A 22454-nucleotide genomic window follows, 5' to 3' on the forward strand; every position below is an offset into this window, starting at 1 on the left:
TCCGGGGGAATTATCCTTGGGCTATTCCCCGCGTGTTTTTATTTCTGAAAAAAAAATCTACGGAAGGGGGTATTTCTGGAGTGATCGAGAAACCGTTTAGAGATTAAGGTCTTTATCAAATGAAAGTATGCTAAGCATAATTTTTCAGACTGAATCGTCCAAAAGCCCATTTTACGGGGAGGGAGATTTTCAGCGAGGACCGCACTGTCAGGAGGAAACTTTAAGGGATGTTTGTACTTTAATTTAGATGAAGTCTTCATGGAGAATTTTCCGTGTTGGGGGGAGGTTAGTTTATTGAGGTTGAGCTAGATTCACCTTTATTATTTGAAAAACGAACAAAAAAAACATGTTTTTTGTAACTATAAGTAAGGAGCACCATTGAAACTCAAAATGAACCGAAATCATTCTGTATATGAAGGATTCCCCCCCTCCTCAATACCTTACTCTTTATGCTAAAATTTGACTGTCTGTCCCAACTTGTAAGAACAGCTACTGAAACACAGGGGTCGTTTAATTAGAATAGGAAGCTTTTTTAAATTGCTAACATCTTTAGAGTAAAGAGCAAGGTAGTGAGGAGGGGGGACCCTTTATATGCGCAATAATTTCTGTTTGTTTAGAGTTTCATTGTTCGTGCTTACTGTCACTTAAAAAATATGTTTTATTTTTAATTAATCAGATAAGCCAGTTTAGTAACATAAACAGAAATACATGAAAATCTTATTGAAATAAGCGTAAAATATTTATTGAAATTGTTTATTCAAAACTGAAATTTCATTAGTGGGACTTTGAATTTTAATCATTCCCATATTAATGTGAAAACTTTATTTTACATTCATATGACATGGTCTCTTACTAACGAATCCATGCTAGACTAGAAACACTGGATACAGAGTTTTAACTTGGCAGAAGGGATTTCAAGAATGTATAAACAAAATCGCCCAGTACGTCGACAAATGCGGACACACAAGCTAAATATCCAAGGCAAATTTTTCAAGGTGTTGAAAAGCGGTGGCAACGCTTTGGATTTCATCCCTCCCCACCTTACAACTCCCCCTCTCCATCTTAGCTGCGCCCATCATCGGATATCATGGTTTTAACCGATTGAATCTTGGATCATTCACCCACGCAATATATATCGGCCGATAAACTATATTTTTTCCCAATATCCGATGCTGACACTAACCCCCATATTGCCTAAGAGTGTTGGTCGACTGATGCATCGGTCAGGCCCTACACCTCACCCCACTTTGTTACTCGAACCATTTGGTTCGTATTATTTGTCTTAATTTTTCTTTGGCCTAGAAATCTATTGTGTGGGGAGGATTTTTCCGGTGGTATGCAGAAAATATTTTCACGGGTGTCTGCTGGGGGAAAGGGATTAATCCAGCTACTGCGTTTTAACAATCGTTCTTAAATGATTGATGCAAAAGGCAAAATTTTTACGTAAAGAGCGGGGTCTTAGGAGGGAGGAGTCACCTAATTCACGGTATAATTAGTATTCTTTTTGGAGCTTTAAAGTTGCTCTTCGCTTTTAAGTCAATGAAACTTGTACTTTTGTTTTCCTATTTTTAGCACACATATGTATTGATCTTAATCGTAATATTATGTCACTTAGTTACATTATAAATGAGGGCTAAATTATAAAAGGAGTCAACCCGAATTGTACTTGTTTTCAATTATATGAATTCCCACGCCCATATTTGTCTAGCTTCTAGATGGGAAATACTCACCAGTCACGACGAGCAAAAACCTTCTGAACCTATTCAGCTTTTCTAAAGAGATTGACAAAGATCTTCTGGAAGCCTTACAATTCTGCGTTTCTGCGTTGGACGACCTCACGTCCAGTAGCCATTACCAACAATAAAATAATAAATAAACTAAACCAAATTAAACAGGACATATAAATAAAAGACAAAGAAATCAAAACAAAAAAGGATAAAAACCACAAAGACTCTCATCTTGGATATAATTAGTATGTAAGTTTTTTTGCCTTTCGGCAGCATTTTCTTTTATTTGTTCCGTTTTGCTTAGGTAAGTTTTCTTTTTATTTATTTCAATATTTTACGCGTTGATAGAGGCTTCCGGGCGTGAAGTTGAAATGCTCAGAGCTTTCTTAACCTTAAAAATTTGTTTTGTTTCCGCTTCCTTCCTTAGAATATCATGTCTTTCCACTGTATTTTCATATGCTAAAGATTTATAAATTTGTCTCAGCTATTATATAGAAACCTCAAACCATCAATAAATAGGATTGATTCGGAATGAAGAGTCTAAAAGAATTTTTTTTAACAAATTTTATGAATAATCGCAAATCCAGCTGTTTCTGTGAATGAAATATTTGCTCTTAATTTTTATTGTCAAACATAATTTCTTCGTTTTGTTTCTTTTTTTGTAAGCCACTTTTTTGAATTTTCTCATTGTTAGCTGGCACAAATATATACTACTACTAACAACTCAATGCAGCACCAAGCCACCTGAGGCACACCGAGCTATGCATGCTCTTTCTACTTCCTAATCTATTACATGCCTCCCTCTGTATACCCTCTTAAAAAGATCCCATCTCTCTTAAAACTTTCTTTAAAAATCTTCGACACAATTTGGAGGCGACCTTCAACCGTTTGTCCCTAGATGGTCGCCTGACAAGGACGATCCTGGGTGATCTATCACCTTTGATCTGCAAAATATGTGCTAGCCATCTTAGCTTTTCCCTACTATAGCCTTAAAAAGTGGGATTGAATTACATTTTTCATACAGCCTACTGTTTGACATATGGTTAGTCAATTGGGTACCCTAACTAATCCATAGGGAATTTCTCTAAGAAGCATCTAGCAAATCTCCCTCTATTTTCGTAGCACCATGCTTTGGAACTATACCTGACCTGTATCTTTATTGTAACTTCCAATAATAGTATCATAGCGTGCAAATTTATCTCCCTAGTCTTGCAAACTCTTGTCAATTGTGAAAAACAACCTTGGTCTTAGCTATTCTGCTTTCATTGTTTTCACTGTGCCATCAGCTTTTTGTATAATGCTATGTAGGTACGTGAAGCTGTCCACTTGATAAATCTCCTCGGTATCAAGCATCACCTCTTAACCTTGACTTATTCCTAGTTTTTGTTTTTGTGTGTGAAGCGTTATATGTATATAGCAAGTCACTTAATTCCTTTTTACAAGCACAAACTTAAAAGGATTTGCTTTTGAAATTGTTTGTCTTTCTCAGAGCTTGTTTTTATTATTGCAGAAAACCAGAACAGAAGATGTGGCTAGCGCAAACAAAGAAAATCAAGTCTAAGTAGCGAATTGAAGAGGAAAGCATCAATAGTCACAGTTTATTCGTATGGTGAGTAGCTAAAAGAAGGGACCATTTGGAGAGTTTAGATTAAATTCATCTGGTACAAAGATCTAAATTAATGAAAATGCTAATTTGTTTAAAATCTAACCTTTTTTTCACCAAGGCACACCGTATGGAGGGTGTTTTCATAAGAACTTCGCAAGGGGCTTACAATTTGAGATTGAAAGTTCTAATACCCTGTTTAACAGTCGAAAGTGATATGAGGTTAGCAGCTCCCCTCCCATGCCCCCTTTCCCCCAAACTAAAGCCATCGAAATTTTTGAGACATCCATTTTGTTTAGCATAACTAAAGAGTCCAAAAAAGGGGAATGTAAACCCAGCAAACACCTCGGGACAAGAGTTGTAAGTTATGCAATTTGCCCATTGTTTGTTAAACTATGTGAAATCAAACTATGTGCATGCAGTTTGTCGAAAGGGGGGTTTTCATAAATGGCTCTGGGTATTAACTTTTCAGGGAATGATAAGGGAGATGATCTTTTAGCCAAAAAAAAAAAACAATACATGCACCGAATTAGTACCTATAATACTACTAACACTTCTACTGAAGCTACTAAGGCTAAGAAATTAAGGTGTAAGTCGAAATATTAAGGGAACTTTGATCTAAGTCAAAACACATTATGTGCATGCAAGTTGTCAAGAGGATGTATCAGAAATAATCCAAATATTCCATATGATATTAGGTTAAAACCCTTAAGGGATACTAAAAAACAGAAGGTGCTATTTGCATGTTGAAAGTAATGCTGCTGCTGCTACTAAAACTATTACAGCTACTGAGGCTAAGGGTACTAAAAAGAGGCTTTCAGGCAATTAAAGAGAATGTTGAACTAATCCATAATTACACCTAATTCAAAATTATAATAAATAATTGAACTAATTCAAAATTATAATAAATAACCAAGTCAAAATCAAAACCAGCAGAAATTAACATAAACAGGGCTGATAACCCCCATGCCAGAACATAATTTGCGCTTTACTCTAAAAAAAAATACATTTTAAATGTTTTCACTTTTTCTACTTCATACATAAAAAAATTGTTAAAACCTTAAGGAATAAATATCTGTAAACGTCAATTAAACAGACAATCCCGCTATTGGTTTTTTCTTTATCTTTTTTTTTCAGTAAAGCGCAAATTATGTTCTGGTCTTAAAAAGGCATGGGGGTTATCAGCCTTATTGATTTTAATTTCTGCTCGTTTTGATTCTGACTGGGCTATTTATTGTAATCTCTGTTTGTTTTTAGTTTCATTTATTTATTGATAGTGGTTTGTGGTAGTTTTACGCTCGGAAGATTATTTGACTTTATTTCTGCTCATTTTTGGCTAAATAGAACACTTTACTTTTCTTTGATAAACTTGTTTTGTGGAAAAAGTTTTAAATTTAATCAGGGGAAGATTATGTTACTATAAAACTAAATCGTTACATACTGCTATTGCAACTGCTTCTTGTATAAGTAGACTATATCAAATGGGTCATAATGCATCCAAGTTGACAAAATGACCTAGAAACAATATCTTAGGAACAAAATAAAGCATAAAATTTTATTTTTCAAAGAAACTTTTGGGGTTTTGAGACTAATTCAAAGGTACTATAGTTTGTCCTGAGTGTCTAAAGGGTATATTTGCAATATCCCAGTAATAGCTAGAGGTGTCATGTTAGATTTTTCAGAGCAGCATGCTATTGAAAAAACTGAAAAAATCAAAGGGACTATGTCCATAAGGGCGCATTTGTGATATCTTTGGAAGTAATAAAAGCATTAGATTGAAGCTTTTATGGTACTTTGCCTGGGATTTTTAATTGAACATAGATGCTAAAAGGGTATATCTGCAATAAATCTGAAAAAATTAAGGCTAATAATGTGGAGCTTCCGTAGGATGTTTGGAAGCATGTTGAAAAAAATCAAGACGCACTAAATGCATACAGGTTGTCAAAAATCGTGTCAGAAAAATCACAGGAACACCTTAGAGTATAAAGTTGAACTTTTTAGGACTAGTCCAACTCCTACTGCTACAGCAACTATTACAAATACGACTGATGGTAAAACTACTACAGCTACTATTGCGGTTTACAACAATGACTGCTTGTGTTTGGGATTACTTGTGACCACGACCTCAACTGTGGCTCCAACTACTTGTGACCTTGACAACGACAAGTTAGAACTACAATTTCGACTGCATACACCTGTACCCGCAGCGACTACTTGTCTCTGCACCTACTTACAACTACGACTGCTACTAGTTGCGACTGTTAGCGCGGATACTGTACACATGTAAGTACACGTACACGTGTAAGTACAGTATCACACGTAGTGATACTGTACTTGCGAATGTGACTACTTCCAATTATCACCGAGACTACTTGGAACTACAAAAGTGGCTACATCTATCTCTAGTTACTTGTAACTGCAACTTTGAGAACTTGCGAATGCTAGACTTCTGGTCCCGTCAACTTACCTTTATTGTTCAAAGGTTCAAGCTGGGAGTTTAACGGTAAATGAGGGAATATTTAGTAATCTTTGCGATTTCTTTCGTACTATTATAATAAAATTTTTATTATAGTTTTTCTTTTTCCAATTTCTATTTTTTATAAAAATTTGTAATTCCTATTGTAAACCTTATTCTATTTTATGAGCCAAATTAGCTTGATTCAGTCTTAAATCACTGAGAAACGTACCAAAGAAACCTTCTCAGATCAACAACAAAAGTTTTCGATTGTCGCACTTATTATAATGCCTTTGAAAATCAACTTTTTTTTTACTGTTACATTTTCCAGTACCAAAGTTATTCACGTAAACTTGTATTTAGGGAATGCGTCCATATATCTTTTCACCACTTTTTAGATTAAAAGCATTTGTTTTTAGGGTGTTGAGGATATAAAGTGTTTGCATTAGTGTAATGTAAAGTTTGCTGTATGGGGGCTGTGGAAATGGGACTTCATTCATCATACACGGTAAAATATAAGCTGGCATCCAACCGTTCGAAGCATTGACGTCCGAAGCATAGCAGGGATTTTTAGACTATCTATCAACAAGTTAAAATGGCATAATTTTTATACATTCCAGAAAAAGGCTGGGCCTCTTACTCAGACCATCTGTCTTCGTTTTTCTCCAATTAGCCATGGATTGATGGCAACTTGATTTTTAATTCAAATGATGGACAATCTATCAACAAGTGAAAATAATGTCATTTTTATAAATTCCAGAAAAACACTTATGCCAGCTGTGCCTCTCACTCTGACTATCTGTCTATCTCTTTTTACATTTAAAAAGGGTACTAGAACTTTTAATCTTGAATCAGATTAGCTCCTTAAAAACTTTCAATGAGAAATAAAAAGTGTTTATTTCTAGCTATTACAGAGCAGCGCTGCTTATGATATTATATGCCCTTTTGAAAACCTGCATGTTTATAATTTTTTTTAATTGAAAATCCCTTTAAACATTCCATAAAAGTTTTACCTTAATACCTTTTGGCCATTAGTTACAGTAACCGTGGTAGTAGTAATTGTATGCACAGCCTTTTGGGGATTTGAACATCATTTTCATCATGTCCTAGAAGCTCCATTTTAATAACATTACCCGTTGCTATGACATTGCTGATATATCCTTTTGACAAACTATATATTTATATACTTTTGTGTTTTTCATCTTAATTCTCCTAGACTTACAACTGGCTGCAATAGAGGTAGAAGGCCTAGTTGAAGTTGCAGCAGTAGTAGTATTAGTAAATGTTGTAGCGGTAGTAGCATTACTAATAGCATGCACATATTGCCTTTCGATAATTTCGATTAATATCTTAGGAACAGAATAAAGCATACAATTTTATTTTTCAAAGAAACTTTTGGGGTTTTGAGACTAATTCAAAGGTACTATAGTTTGTCCTGAGTGTCTAAAGGGCATATTTACAATATCCCAGTAATAGCTAGAGGTGTCATGTTAGATTTTTCAGAGCAGCATGCTATTGGAAAAACTGAAACAAATCAAAAAGGACTATGTCCATCCAAGTCTGTCATAAGGGCACATTTGTGATATCTTTGGAAGTAATAAAAGCATTAAATTGAAGCTTTCAGGGCACTTTGCCTGGGATTTTTAATTGAACATAGATGCTAAACGGGTATATCTGCAATAAATCTGAAAAAGTTAAGGGTATTAATGTGGAGCTTCCTTAGGATGTTTGGAAGCATGTTGAAAAAAATCAAGACGTACTAAATGCATACAGGTTGTCAAAAAGCGTGTCAGAAAAATCACAGGAACACCTTAGAGTATAAAGTTGAACTTTTTAGGACTAGTACAACTGCTACTGCTACAGCAACTATTACAAATACGACTGATGGTAAGACTACTACTGCTGCTATTGCGGTTTACAACAATGACTGCTTGTGTTTGGGATTACTTGTGACCAAGACCTCAACTGTGACTCCAACTACTTGTGACCTAGACAATGACAATTTAAAACTAAAATTTCGACTGCATACACCTGTACCCGCAGCGACTACTTGTCTCTGCACCTACTTACAACTACGACTGCAACTAGTTGCGACTGTTAACGCGGATACTGTACACGTCTAAGTGATTACTTGCGAATGTGACTACTTCCAATTATCACCAAGACTACTTGGAACTACAAAAGTGGCTACATCTATCTCTAGTTACTTGTAACTGCAACTTTGACAAATTGCGAATGCTAGACTCCTGATCCCGTCAACTTACCTTTATTGTTCGAAGGTTCAAGCTGGGAGTTTAACGGTAAATGAGGGAATATTTATTAGAGTAATCTTTGCGATTTCTATTGTACTACTATAATAAAATTTCTGCTATAGCTTTTCTTTTTCCAATTTCTATTTTTATAAAAAAAAATTTAATTCCTATTGTAAATCTCATTCTATTTTATGAACCAAATTAGCTTGATTCAGTCTTAAATCACTGAGAAACGTACCAAAGAAACCTTCTCAGATCAACACCAAAAGTTTTCGATTTTCGCACTTATTATAATGCCTTTGAAAATCAACTTTTTTCTTACTGTTATATTTTCTAGTACCAAAGTTATTCACGTAAACTTGTCTTTAGGGAATGCGTTCATATATCTTTTCACCGCTTTTTAGATTAAAAACATTTGTTTTTAGGGTGTTGAGGATATAAAGTGTTTGCATTAGTGTAATGTAAAGTTTGTTGTATGGGGCTGTGGAAATGGGCCTTCATTCATCGTACACAATAAAATTTAAGCTGGCATCCAACCGTCCGAAGCAAGAATGTCTTTATAAGCACATAAGCAATTCAATAAGTTGCTCTTTGGTCTTTGGATATTTCTAGTTTTGCTTTATTTAAAAAAACACAAATGACCGTGAATTTTCAGTTTAATAAATATATATATATATATAAATATATATATATATATATATATATATATATATATATATATATATATATATATATATATATATATATATATATATATATATATATATATATATAAATATATATTGTATATATATGTATATATATATATATATATATATATATATATATATATATATATATATATATATATATATATATATATATGTGTGTATATATATATATATATGTATATATATATATATATATATATATATATATATATATATGTATATATATATATATATATATATATATATATATATATATATATATATATATATATATATATATATATATATATATATATATATATATATATATATACTTATTCTTTAAAGCATTGATAATTTTTTGCTTGTTTTGAGTTTGACTTGCTTATTTATTGTATTTTCTGTTCGTTTTGTGTTTCATTTATTTATTGAAGGTGATTTGCTTCTGATCATTTCTGACTTAGTGAAGCTCTTTACTTTTCTTTGACAAACTTGTTTGGTGGACAAACGTTTTTCAAACTAGTATCTGATCATTTTTTTATATAGTCTTTATTATGGATAAAATTATATTTTATGTCTTCGGTTATTTTCTATAGGAATCCATTGTTTGATTGCTATTTATATGATGGAGAACCTTTTTCAGCAATTTTTATCCTGATACAAATAGTATATTTTCATTTAAGCTTACGCCTCCTCAAACTAACCTGAAATATAAAATCTAATATCATTCCCAAAAAATTATATCAAGGGTCTTTGACACTCTGGATACACTCTTCTGATTAACTTACTACTACTACTACTTACTTACTACTACTACTACTTACTACTACTACTACTTACTACTGATTGTAAGAGCAAAAATATTAACTGTAGTAGATCGGAAAGTTTCAAGTTAATACCCTCAGTCGTTCTCGATATACTTTGCTATGGTTTTTTATTGGCAACCATACACACAGTGCCTTTTGATTTAGTTTGACACCAACATTTAGTTGTATTTTGGACCTATTGCATAGTTTTGGGGGTTGAACATACCCAATATCCCTAGGGACAAAATTTTGATCAGATATGTTTAGAAAATGAATGGTCTTTGGAGGAGGGCTGCTGCCCTCCAATCTCTTTTTACTCTTAAAAAGGGGACTAGAACTTTTAATCTTGAATCAGATTAGCTCCTTCAAAACTTTCAATGAGAAATAAAAAGCGTTTATTTCTAGCTATTACAGAGCAGCGCTGCCTATGATATTATATGCCATTTTGAAAACCTGCATGGTTGTAATTTTTTTTAATTGAAAATCCCCTTAAAAATTCCATAAAAGTTTTACCTTAATACCTTTGGGCCATTAGTTGCAGTAACTGTGGTAGTAGTAGTTGTATGCACAGCCTTTTGCGGATTTGAACATTATTTTCATCATCTCCTAGAAGCTTCATTTTATAACATTATAAGTTGCTATGACATTGCTTATATATCCTTTTGACAAACTATATATTTATATACTTTTGTGTTTTTCATCTCAATTCTCCTAGACTTACAAGCAGCTGAAATAGAGGTAAAAGACCTAGTTGAAGTCGTAACAGTAGTAGTATTAGTAAATGTTGTAGCGGTAGTAGCATTACTATTAGCATGCACATATTGCCTTTCGATTAATTGCTCTTCCCCTTTAAGCATTTTTTGAAAGTTCCAACTTAATACTCAAATTTATTCTTGAGATACAGTCTTTTGACTATTTGCACGCACATATTGTCTTTTAATATAGTTTCAATTTCCCCTCAATTTTTTAAACGTCGTCATGTAGTTGTAGTGGTAGAAGTGGATCCAGTAATAGTGGCGGTAGCTGTAGTAGTGGTAGTGGCATACAAATATTACTTTTTTGGTAAATTGATCAGCAAGTGATTAGAAGCTAGTTTCGTATTTAATCAGGAGTTAAGTAGGGTCGTGTTCTATCCCCCATTATATGGATCATTTTGATCAACTTTTCTTAAGGAGCACAGGAAAGACAATGGGAGAGCACGGAGTCAAATGGGGAGAAAAAACTTTCCTGGACTTAAGTTATGCTGCTGATTTAAGTATCTTAAATGAAAGTATGAAAAAATTAAAGAACTTGCGAAGCTTCGAGAGTTCAGAGTGCAAGAATAGGTTCAAAAATCAATGTTGAGAAGACTATGTCGTTAAGGCTAAGAATAATTGAAGATGAAAAGTTTACGTAGGTTAATGAAAAGATTGATCAGATGGACAGCTTCACTTACCTTGGTGGTATGATTAGTAAAGACAGTGGGAGTAATGAAGAAGTTAAAAGTAGTCTAGCCAAGGCCCAGGGTGTTTTTTCAAAGCTAGAAAAAAGTTTGGAAGAATTGGAAGGTATGTCCGCAAACCAAGATTAGAATATTGGAAGCTTCAGTGATGACGATGGTCAAATATGGTTCTAAAGCATGGACGCTTCGAAAACCGGATGAAGATTTGCTAGATGTTTTTCAGCAAAATTGGCTACGATTTCTACTGAGTGCCCGGATAACTGACCGTATTTCAAACAGTACGTCATACGAAAAACACAGTTCTACCCTGCTTTCTATGGCTAAAATGAGAGAAAGTTTGAGATGGCATGGGCATATTTTGATGATGAAGAATCAAAGATTGCCGAAGATTGTCCTTCTTGGCCAACCGTCAAGGGCTAAACGGAAAGCAGGTCGTCCGTGGTTGGGGTGGGATGATGTTATAAAGAAAAGTTTATGGGAAAAGGGAAGTTCCTGAGAGGGTTTGAAAAGTGGGCTTTGAATTGATTGGGATGGAGGAAGGGCTTGCGTAGCTCTGTTGGCCTCAGATGACTTGGTGCTGCAGTGAGTTGATAGTAGTATTAGTAGCAAATGATCTCCCTTATAATTTCCTGAAAGTTCTAAATTAACATACTCAGTCATCCCTGAGTAACACCTTTTTTGACAGCCCGTATACACAAAAGGTCTTTCTGTACAGAAAAAAACCTTCTCTAAAAGGCTCACCTGACAGCCGTGTGTCTTTTTGGAAAGTTAAGGTCAAATATGCATATCTTTCTCGAGCACATATACTGCATGTAAAAAGAGAATGAATTACCTAACTCAAGCCCCCTGGGGGTTGTGCACGCCTGGATTTACCAATCGGCGCACTAGACCCGAGCCTGGAGGCACAGAATGCCAAGGAGCGAAAGAAGTTATTTCTGAGTGATTTTATTCTTAGCAAAAAGTCTACCAATGCTGTTTATTGTCGAAGTACCAGGTGTCCTCTGCTGCCATGCAGCCTATTTACAGAAAAGTAATTTGAAACAACACAGGAATTCCATATCACCTCTTTTTATGGCACTTTAATTCGGAAAAATTGAAAAAATGAAGTATTTTTAACTTACGAACGGGTAATGGGATCTTCAAGAAATTTGATGTTTGAAAGGATAATGTGTCTCAGAGCTCTTATTTTAAATCCCGAACAGGTCTGGTGACTTTTGGGGAGTTTGGGGGACCTAAAATCTTGAGAAACGCTTAGAATGGAGGGATCGGGATGAAACTTGGCGGGAAAAATAAGCAGAAGTCCTAGATACGTGATTGACATAATCGGAACAGATCTGCTCTTTTTGGGGGAGTTGGGGGGGGGGGGGGGTTAATCCTGTAACTTAGAAAAATTAGGTATTTTAACTTACGAAGGAGTGATCAGATCTTAACAAAATTTGAAGTTTGGAAGAATATCGTGTCTCGGAGCTTTTTTAATCCCGACTGGATCCGGTAAGGGGGGCACCTAACATATCGGAAAACGGTTACAGTTGAGGGATAGGGATGAAACTTGTTGGTAAAAATAAGCACAAGTCCTAAATACGTGATTGACAAAACCAGAACGGATCCTCTCTCTTTGGAGGAGTTAGGGGGGGGAGGGTTAATTCTGAAAAATTAGAAAAAATGAGGTATTTCTAGCTTACGAAGGAGTGATCAGATCTTAATGAAATTTGATTTTTGGAAGGATATGTGTCTCAGAGCTCTTATTTTAAATCTCGACTAGATCTGGTGACATTGGGGGGAGTTGGGAGGGGGGACCTAAAATCTTGGATAACGCTTAGAGTGGAGGGATCAGGATGAAAGTTGGTAGGATAAATAATCATAAATCCTAGATACGTGATTGAAGTAACCGGAAGGGATCCGCTCTCTTTTGGGGAGTTGGGGTAGGAGGGTTAATTCTGAAAAATTAAAAAAATGAGGTACTTTTAACTTACAAAGGAGTGATCGGATCTTAACGAAATTTAATGATTAGAAGGATATCGTGTTTCAAAGCTCTTATTTTATATACCGACCGGATCCGGTAAAGGAGAAGTTGGAGCGGGGGCGGAACCAAAAATCTTGGAAAACGCTTAGAGTGGAGGGATCAGGATGAAACTTGGTGGGAAAAATAAGCAGAAGTCCTAGATACGTGATTGACATAATTGGAACGGATCTGCTCTTTTTGGGGGAGTTTGGAGGGGGGGGGGGTAAACTCTGAAACTAAGAAAAAATTAGGTATTTTTAACTTAAGAATGAGTGATCAGATCTTAACGAAATTTGAAGTTTGGAAGAATATCATGTCTAAAAGCTTTTTAAATCCCCACTGGATCCGGTAAGGGGGGCACCTAAAATATCGGAAAACGGTTACAGTTGAGGGATAGGGATGAAACTTGTTGGTAAAAATAAATATTACTTTTTTGGTAAATTGATCAGCAAGTGATTAGAAGCTAGTTTCGTATTTAATCAGGAGTTAAGCAGGGTCGTGTTCTATCCCCCATTATATGGATCATTTTGATCAACTTTTCTTAAGGAGCACAGGAAAGACAATGGGAGAGCACGGAGTCAAATGGGGAGAAAAAACTTTCCTGGACTTAAGTTATGCTGCTGATTTAAGTATCTTAAATGAAAGTATGAAAAAATTAAAGAACTTGCGAAGCTTCGAGAGTTCAGGGTGCAAGAATAGGTTCAAAAATCAATGTTGAGAAGACTATGTCGTTAAGGCTAAGAATAATTGAAGATGAAAAGTTTACGTAGGTTAATGAAAAGATTGATCAGATGGACAGCTTCACTTACCTTGGTGGTATTATTAGTAAAGACAGTGGGAGTAATGAAGAACTTAAAAGTAGTCTAGCCAAGGCCCAGGGTGTTTTTTCAAAGCTAGAAAAAAGTTTGGAAGAATTGGAAGGTATGTCCGCAAACCAAGATTATAATATTGGAAGCTTCAGTGATGACGATGGTCAAATATGGTTCTAAAGCATGGACGCTCCGAAAACCTGATGAAGATTTGCTAGATGTTTTTCAGCAAAATTGGCTACGATTTCTACTGAGTGCCCGGATAACTGACCGTATTTCAAACAGTACGTCATACGAAAAACACAGTTCTACCCTGCTTTCTATGGCTATAATGAGAGAAAGTTTGAGATGGCGTGGGCATATTTTGATGATGAAGAATCAAAGATTGCCGAAGATGGTCCTTCTTGGCCAACCGTCAAGGGCTAAACGGAAAGCAGGTCGTCCGTGGTTGGGGTGGGATGATGTTATAAAGAAAAATTTATGGGAAAAGGGAAGTTCCTGAGAGGGTTGGGCTTGCGTAGCTCTGTTGGACTCCGATGACTTGGTGCTGCAGTGAGTTGATAGTAGTATTAGTAGCAAATGATCTCCCTTATAATTTCCTGAAAGTTCTAAATTAACATACTCAGTCATCGCTGAGTAACACCTTTTTTGACAGCCCGTATACACAAAAGGTCTTTCTGTACAGAAAAAAACCTTCTCTAAAAGGATCACCTGACAGCCGTGTGTCTTTTTGGAAAGTTAAGGTCAAATATGCATATCTTTCTCGAGCACATATACTGCATGTAAAAAGAGAATGAATTACCTAACTCATGCCCCCTGGGGATTGTGCACGCCTCGATTTACCAATCGGCGCACTAGACCCGAGCCTGGAGGCACAGATTGCCAAGGAGCGAAAGAAGTTATTTCTGAGTGATTTTATTCTTAGCAAAAAGTCTACCAATGCTGTTTATTGTCGAAGTACCAGGTGTCCTCTGCTGCCATGCAGCCCATTTACAGAAAAGTAATTTGAAACAACACAGGAATTCCATATCACCTCTTTTTATGGCACTTTAATTCGGAAAAATTGAAAAAATGAAGTATTTTTAACTTACGAACGGGTGATGGGATCTTCAAGAAATTTGATGCTTGGAAGGATAATGTGTCTCAGAGCTCTTATTTTAAATCCCGAACAGGTCTGGTGACTTTTGGGGAGTTTGGGGGACCTAAAATCTTGAGAAACGCTTAGAATGGAGGGATCGGGATAAAACTTGGCGGGAAAAATAAGCAGAAGTCCTAGATACGTGATTGACATAATAGGAACAGATCTGCTCTTTTTGGGGGAGTTGGGGGGGGGGGGGGTAATCCTGTAACTTAGAAAAATTAGGTATTTTAACTTACGAAGGAGTGATCAGATCTTAACAAAATTTGAAGTTTGGAAGAATATCGTGTCTCGGAGCTCTTTTAATCCCGACTGGATCCGGTAAGGGGGGCACCTAACATATCGGAAAACGGTTACAGTTGAGGGATAGGGATGAAACTTGTTGGTAAAAATAAGCACAAGTCCTAAATACGTGATTGACAAAACCAGAACGGATCCTCTCTCTTTGGAGGAGTTAGGGGGGGAGGGTTAATTCTGAAAAATTAGAAAAAATGAGGTATTTTTAGCTTACGAAGGAGTGATCAGATCTTAATGAAATTTGATTTTTGGAAGGATATGTGTCTCAGAGCTCTTATTTTAAATCTTGACTAGATCTGGTGACATTGGGGGGAGTTGGGAGGGGGGACCTAAAATCTTGGATAACGCTTAGAGTGGAGGGATCAGGATGAAAGCTGGTAGGATAAATAATCATAAATCCTAGATACGTGATTGAAGTAACCGGAAGGGATCCGCTCTCTTTTGGGGAGTTGGGGTAGGAGGGTTAATTCTGAAAAATTAAAAAAATGAGGTACTTTTAACTTACAAAGGAGTGATCGGATCTTAACGAAATTTAATGATTAGAAGGATATCGTGTTTCAAAGCTCTTATTTTATATACCGACCGGATCCGGTAAAGGAGAAGTTGGAGCGGGGGCGGAACCAAAAATCTTGGAAAACGCTTAGAGTGGAGGGTTCAGGATGAAACTTGGTGGGAAAAATAAGCAGAAGTCCTAGATACGTGATTGACATAATCGGAACGGATCTGCTCTTTTTGGGGGAGTTGGGGGGGGGGGGGGTAAACTCTGAAACTTAGAAAAAATTAAGTATTTTTAACTTACGAATGAGTGATCAGATCTTAACGAAATTTGAAGTTTGGAAGAATATCGTGTCTAAGAGCTTTTTAAATCCCGACTGGATCCGGTAAGGGGGGCACCTAAAATATCGGAAAACGGTTACAGTTGAGGGATAGGGATGAAACTTGTTGGTAAAAATAAGCACAAGTCCTAAATACGTGATTGACAAAACCAGAACTGATCATCTCTCTTTGGAGGAGTTGGGGGGAGGTTTGATGAAACAACTTAAATATAGGAAAATGAACATAGTAATTTAAATAAGACAGTGGAAAAAAAAAATTAAAATTGAAAAAAGTTCGAATATTTCGACTTCACGCTTAGTAGCCTTCATCACCGAAAAAATAATAAATAAACTAAACCAAATTAAACAGGACATAGAAATAAAAGACACAGAAATCAAAACAAAAAAGGATAAAAACCACAAAGACTCTCATCTTGGATATAATTAACATGTAAGTTTTTTTGCCTTTCGGTAGCATTTTTTTTTTATTTGTTCCGTTTTGCTTAGGTAAGTTTTCTTTTTATTTATTTAAATATTTCACGCGTTGATAAAGGCTTCCGGACGTGAAGTCGAAATGCTCAGACCTTTCTTAACATTCAAAATTTGTTTTGTTTCCACTTTCTTCCTTAGAATATCATGTGTTTCCACTGTATTTTCATATGCTAAATATTTATAAATTTGTCTCAGCTATTATATAGAAACCTCAAACCATCAATAAAGAGGATTGATTCGAAATGAAGAGTCTAAAGGAATATTTTTTAATAAACTTTATGAATAATCGCAAATCCAACTATTTCTGTTAATGAAATATTTGCACTTAATTTTTATTGTCAAACATGTTTTCTTCATTTTATTTCATTTTGTACACCACTTTTTTGCATTTTCTCATTGTTAGCTGGCACAAATACATACTACTACTAAAAACTCACTGCAGCACCAAGCCACCTGAGGCACACCCAGCTATGTTTGCTCCTTCTACTTCCTAATCTATTACATGCCTCTCTCTTTATACTCTCCTAAGAAGATCCCATTTCTCTTAAAACTTTCCTTACAAATCTTCGACCCAATTCGGAGGCGACCTTCAGACGTTTGTCCCTAAATGGTTGCCTGACAAGGACGATCCTGGGTGATCTATCACCTTTGATCTGCAAAATATGTGCTAGCCATCTTAGCTTTTCCCTACTATAGCTTTAAGAAGTGGGATTGAATTACTTTTTTCATACAGCCTACTGTTTGACATATGGTTAGTCAATTGGGTACCCTAACTAATCCATAGTGAATTTCTCTAGGAAGCATCTAGCAAATCTCCCTCTATTTTCGTAGCACCATGCTTTGGAACTGTACTTGACCAGTGTCATTATTGTAACTTCCAATAATATTATCTTAGCGTGCAAATTTATCTCCCTAGTCTCGTAAACTTTTGTCAATTGTGGAAAACACCCTGGGTCTTAGCTATTCTGCTTTCAATACTTTCACTGTGCCATGAGCTTTACTCTGTAGGTGCGTGAAGCCGTCCACTTGATAAATTTTCTCGTTATCAAGCATCACCTCTTAACCTTGACTTATTCCTAGTTTTGTTTTTTGGGAAGCGTTATGTGTACATAGCAAGTCACTTAATTCCTTTTTACAAACACATATTTACAAGGATTTGCTTTTGAAATTTTTCGTCTTTCTCATAGCTTGTTTTTATTATTGCAGAAAACCAGAACAGAAGATGTGGCTAGCGCAAACAAAGAAAAATTAGGTCGAAGTAGCGAATTGAAGAGGAAAGCATCAATAGTCACAGTTTATTCGTATGGTGAGTAGCTAAAAGAAGGGACCATTAATCAAAATGTTAATTTGTTTAAAATCTAACCTTTTTTTCACCAAGGCACACCATATGGAGGATGTTTTCAGAAGAACTTCGCAAGGGGCTTACAATTTGAGATTGAAAGTTCTAATACCATGTTTAACAGTCGAAAGTGATATGAGGTTAGCAGCTCCCCTCCCATGCCCCCTTTCCTCCAAACTAAAGCCATCGAAATTTTTGAGACATCCATTTTGTTTAGCATAACTGAAGAGTCCAAAAAGGGGAATGTAAACCCAGCAAACACCTCGGGACAAGAGTTGTAAGTTTTGCAATTTGCCCATTGTTTGTTAAACTATGTGAAATCAAACTATGTGCATGCAGTTTGTCGAAAGGGGGGTTTTTATAAATGGCTCTGGGTATTAGCTTTTCAGGGAATGATAAGGGAGATGATCTTTTAGCCAAAAAAAAAAAAAAATACATGCACCGAATTAGTACTTATAATACTACTAACACTTCTACTGAAGCTACTAAGGCTAAGAAATTAAGGTGTAAGTCGAAATATTAAGGGAACTTTGATCTAAGTCAAAACACATTATGTGCATGCAAGTTGTCAAGAGGATGTATCAGAAATAATCCAAATATTCCATATGATATTAAGTTAAAACCCTTAAGGGATACTAAAAAAAACAGAAGTTGCTATGTGCATATTGAAAGTAATGCTACTGCTGCTACTAAAACTATTACAGCTACTGAGGCTAAGGGTACTAAAAAGAGGCTTTCAGGCAATTAAAGAGAATGTTGAACTAATCCATAATTACAACTAATTCAAAATTATAATAAATAACCAAGTCAAAATTAAAACCAGCAGAAATTAACATAAACAGGGCTGATAACCCCCATGCCAGAACATAATTTGCGCTTTCATCTAAAAAAAAATACATTTTAAATGTTTTCACTTTTTCTACTTCATGCATAAAAAAATTGTTAAAACCTTAAGGAATAAATATCTGTAAACGTCAATTAAACAGACAATCCCGCTATTGGTTTTTTCTTTATCTTTTTTTTCAGTAAAGCGCAAATTATGTTCTGGTCTTGAAAAGGCATGGGGGTTATCAGCCTTATTGATTTTAATTTCTGCTCGTTTTGATTCTGACTGGGCTATTTATTGTAATCTCTGTTTGTTTTTAGTTTCATTTATTTATTGATAGTGGTTTGTGGTAGTTTTACGCTCGGAAGATTATTTGACTTTATTTCTGCTCATTTTTGGCTAAATGGAACACTTTACTTTTCTTTGATAAACTTGTTTTGTGGAAAAAGTTTTAAATTTAATCAGGGGAAGATTATGTTACTATAAAACTAAATCGTTACATACTGCTATTGCAACTGCTTCTTGTATAAGTAGACTATATCAAATGGGTCATAATGCATCCAAGTTGACAAAATGACCTAGAAACAATATCTTAGGAACAGAATAAAGCATAAAATTTTATTTTTCAAAGAAACTTTTGGGGTTTTGAGACTAATTCAAAGGTACTATAGTTTGTCCTGAGTCTCTAAAGGGCATATTTGCAATATCCCAGTAATAGCTAGAGGTGTCATGTTAGATTTTTCAGAGCAGCATGCTATTGGAAAAACTGAAAAAATCAAAGGGACTATGTCCATAAGGGCGCATTTGTGATATCTTTGGAAGTAATAAAAGCATTAGATTGAAGCTTTCAGGGTACTTTGCCTGGGATTTTTAATTGAACATAGATGCTAAAAGGGTATATCTGCAATAAATCTGAAAAAATTAAGGGTAATAATGTGGAGCTTCCGTAGGATGTTTGGAAGCATGTTGAAAAAAATCAAGACGCACTAAATGCATACAGGTTGTCAAAAATCGTGTCAGAAAAATCACAGGAACACCTTAGAGTATAAAGTTGAACTTTTTAGGACTAGTACAACTACTACTGCTACAGCAACTATTACAAATACGACTGATGGTAAAACTACTACTGCTACTATTGCGGTTTACAACAATGACTGCTTGTGTTTGGGATTACTTGTGACCACGACCTCAACTGTGGCTCCAACTACTTGTGACCTTGACAGCGACAATTTAGAACTACAATTTCGACTGCATACACCTGTACCCGCAGCGACTACTTGTCTCTGCACCTACTTACAACTACGACTGCTACTAGTTGCGACTGTTAGCGCGGATACTGTACACATGTAAGTACACGTACACGTGTAAGTACAGTATCACACGTAGTGATACTGTACTTGCGAATGTGACTACTTCCAATTATCACCGAGACTACTTGGAACAACAAAAGTGGCTACATCTATCTCTAGTTACTTGTTACTGCAACTTTGAGAACTTGCGAATGCTAGACTTCTGGTCCCGTCAACTTACCTTTATTGTTCAAAGGTTCAAGCTGGGAGTTTAACGGTAAATGAGGGAATATTTAGTAATCTTTGCGATTTCTTTCGTACTATTATAATAAAATTTCTATTATAGCTTTTCTTTTTCCAATTTCTATTTTTTATAAAAATTTGTAATTCCTATTGTAAACCTTATTCTATTTTATGAGCCAAATTAGCTTGATTCAGTCTTAAATGACTGAGAAACGTACCAAAGAAACCTTCTCAGATCAACAACAAAAGTTTTCGATTGTCGCACTTATTATAATGCCTTTGAAAATCAACTTTTTTTTTACTGTTACATTTTCCAGTACCAAAGTTATTCACGTAAACTTGTATTTAGGGAATGCGTCCATATATCTTTTCACCACTTTTTAGATTAAAAGCATTTGTTTTTAGGGTGTTGAGGATATAAAGTGTTTGCATTAGTGTAATGTAAAGTGTGCTGTATGGGGGCTGTGGAAATGGGACTTCATTCATCATACACGGTAAAATATAAGCTGGCATCCAACCGTTCGAAGCATTGACGTCCGAAGCATAGCAGGGATTTTTAGACTATCTATCAACAAGTTAAAATGGCATAATTTTTATACATTCAAGAAAAAGGCTGGGCCTCTTACTCAGACCATCTGTCTTCGTTTTTCTCCAATTAGCCATGGATTGATGGCAACTTGATTTTTAATTCAAAAGATGGACAATCTATCAACAAGTGAAAATAATATCATTTTTATAAATTCCAGAAAAACACTTATGCCAGCTGTGCCTCTCACTCTGACTATCTGTCTATCTCTTTTTACATTTAAAAAGGGTACTAGAACTTTTAATCTTGAATCAGATTAGCTCCTTAAAAACTTTCAATGAGAAATAAAAAGTGTTTATTTATAGCGCTGCTTATGATATTATATGCCCTTTTGAAAACCTGCATGTTTATAATTTTTTTTAATTGAAAATCCCTTTAAACATTCCATAAAAGTTTTACCTTAATACCTTTTGGCCATTAGTTACAGTAACCGTGGTAGTAGTAATTGTATGCACAGCCTTTTGGGGATTTGAACATCATTTTCATCATGTCCTAGAAGCTTCATTTTAATAACATTACCCGTTGCTATGACATTGCTGATATATCCTTTTGACAAACTATATATTTATATACTTTTGTGTTTTTCATCTTAATTCTCCTAGACTTACAACCAGCTGCAATAGAGGTAGAAGGCCTAGTTGAAGTCGCAGCAGTAGTAGTATTAGTAAATGTTGTAGCGGTAGTAGCATTACTAATAGCATGCACATATTGCCTTTCGATAATTTTGATTAATATCTTAGGAACAGAATAAAGCATACAATTTTATTTTTCAAAGAAACTTTTGGGGTTTTGAGACTAATTCAAAGGTACTATAGTTTGTCCTGAGTGTCTAAAGGGCATATTTGCAATATCCCAGTAATAGCTAGAGGTGTCATGTTAGATTTTTCAGAGCAGCATGCTATTGGAAAAACTGAAACAAATCAAAAAGGACTATGTCCATCCAAGTCTGTCATAAGGGCACATTTGTGATATCTTTGGAAGTAATAAAAGCATTAAATTGAAGCTTTCAGGGCACTTTGCCTGGGATTTTTAATTGAACATAGATGCTAAAAGGGTATATCTGCAATAAATCTGAAAAAGTTAAGGGTATTAATGTGGAGCTTCCTTAGGATGTTTGGAAGCATGTTGAAAAAAATCAAGACGTACTAAATGCATACAGGTTGTCAAAAAGCGTGTCAGAAAAATCACAGGAACACCTTAGAGTATAAAGTTGAACTTTTTAGGACTAGTACAACTGCTACTGCTACAGCAACTATTACAAATACGACTGATGGTAAAACTACTACTGCTGCTATTGCGGTTTACAACAATGACTGCTTGTGTTTGGGATTACTTGTGACCAAGACCTCAACTGTGACTCCAACTACTTGTGACCTAGACAATGACAATTTAAAACTACAATTTCGACTGCATACACCTGTACCCGCAGCGACTACTTGTCTCTGCACCTACTTACAACTACGACTGCAACTAGTTGCGACTATTAACGCGGATACTGTACACGTCTAAGTGATTACTTGCGAATGTGACTACTTCCAATTATCACCAAGACTACTTGGAACTACAAAAGTGGCTACATCTATCTCTAGTTACTTGTAACTGCAACTTTGACAAATTGTGAATGCTAGACTCCTGATCCCGTCAA

At 35.3% G+C, this 22454-nt stretch overlaps 3 protein-coding genes across 8 annotated transcripts in view; 2 read left to right on the forward strand and 1 right to left on the reverse strand.

Moving 5' to 3' along the window:
- LOC136036402 (interferon-induced very large GTPase 1-like) overlaps window positions 1-22454 on the forward strand; it is a 97002-nt gene that overhangs the window by 17901 nt on the left and 56647 nt on the right. The gene's annotated exons all lie outside the window — the stretch shown is intronic.
- The window catches only part of LOC136036399 (interferon-induced very large GTPase 1-like), a 53178-nt gene that overhangs the window by 12101 nt on the left and 18623 nt on the right, over window positions 1-22454 (forward strand). Inside the window, exons 2-3 of one of the 3 annotated variants that reach the window (XM_065718596.1) lie at window positions 3238-3336; window positions 17733-17832. The gene's annotated coding sequence lies outside the window, so the exon portion shown is untranslated. The remainder of the gene's footprint in view (window positions 1-3237; window positions 3337-17732; window positions 17833-22454) is intronic. The other 2 variants (XM_065718599.1, XM_065718598.1) reach the window with 2 other exon arrangements.
- Window positions 1-22454, reverse strand: part of LOC136036404 (uncharacterized) — a 180504-nt gene that overhangs the window by 11793 nt on the left and 146257 nt on the right. The gene's annotated exons all lie outside the window — the stretch shown is intronic.

Source organism: Artemia franciscana, chromosome 15 (genome assembly GCF_032884065.1).
Source record: "Artemia franciscana chromosome 15, ASM3288406v1, whole genome shotgun sequence".
Lineage (NCBI taxonomy): Eukaryota > Metazoa > Arthropoda > Branchiopoda > Anostraca > Artemiidae > Artemia > Artemia franciscana.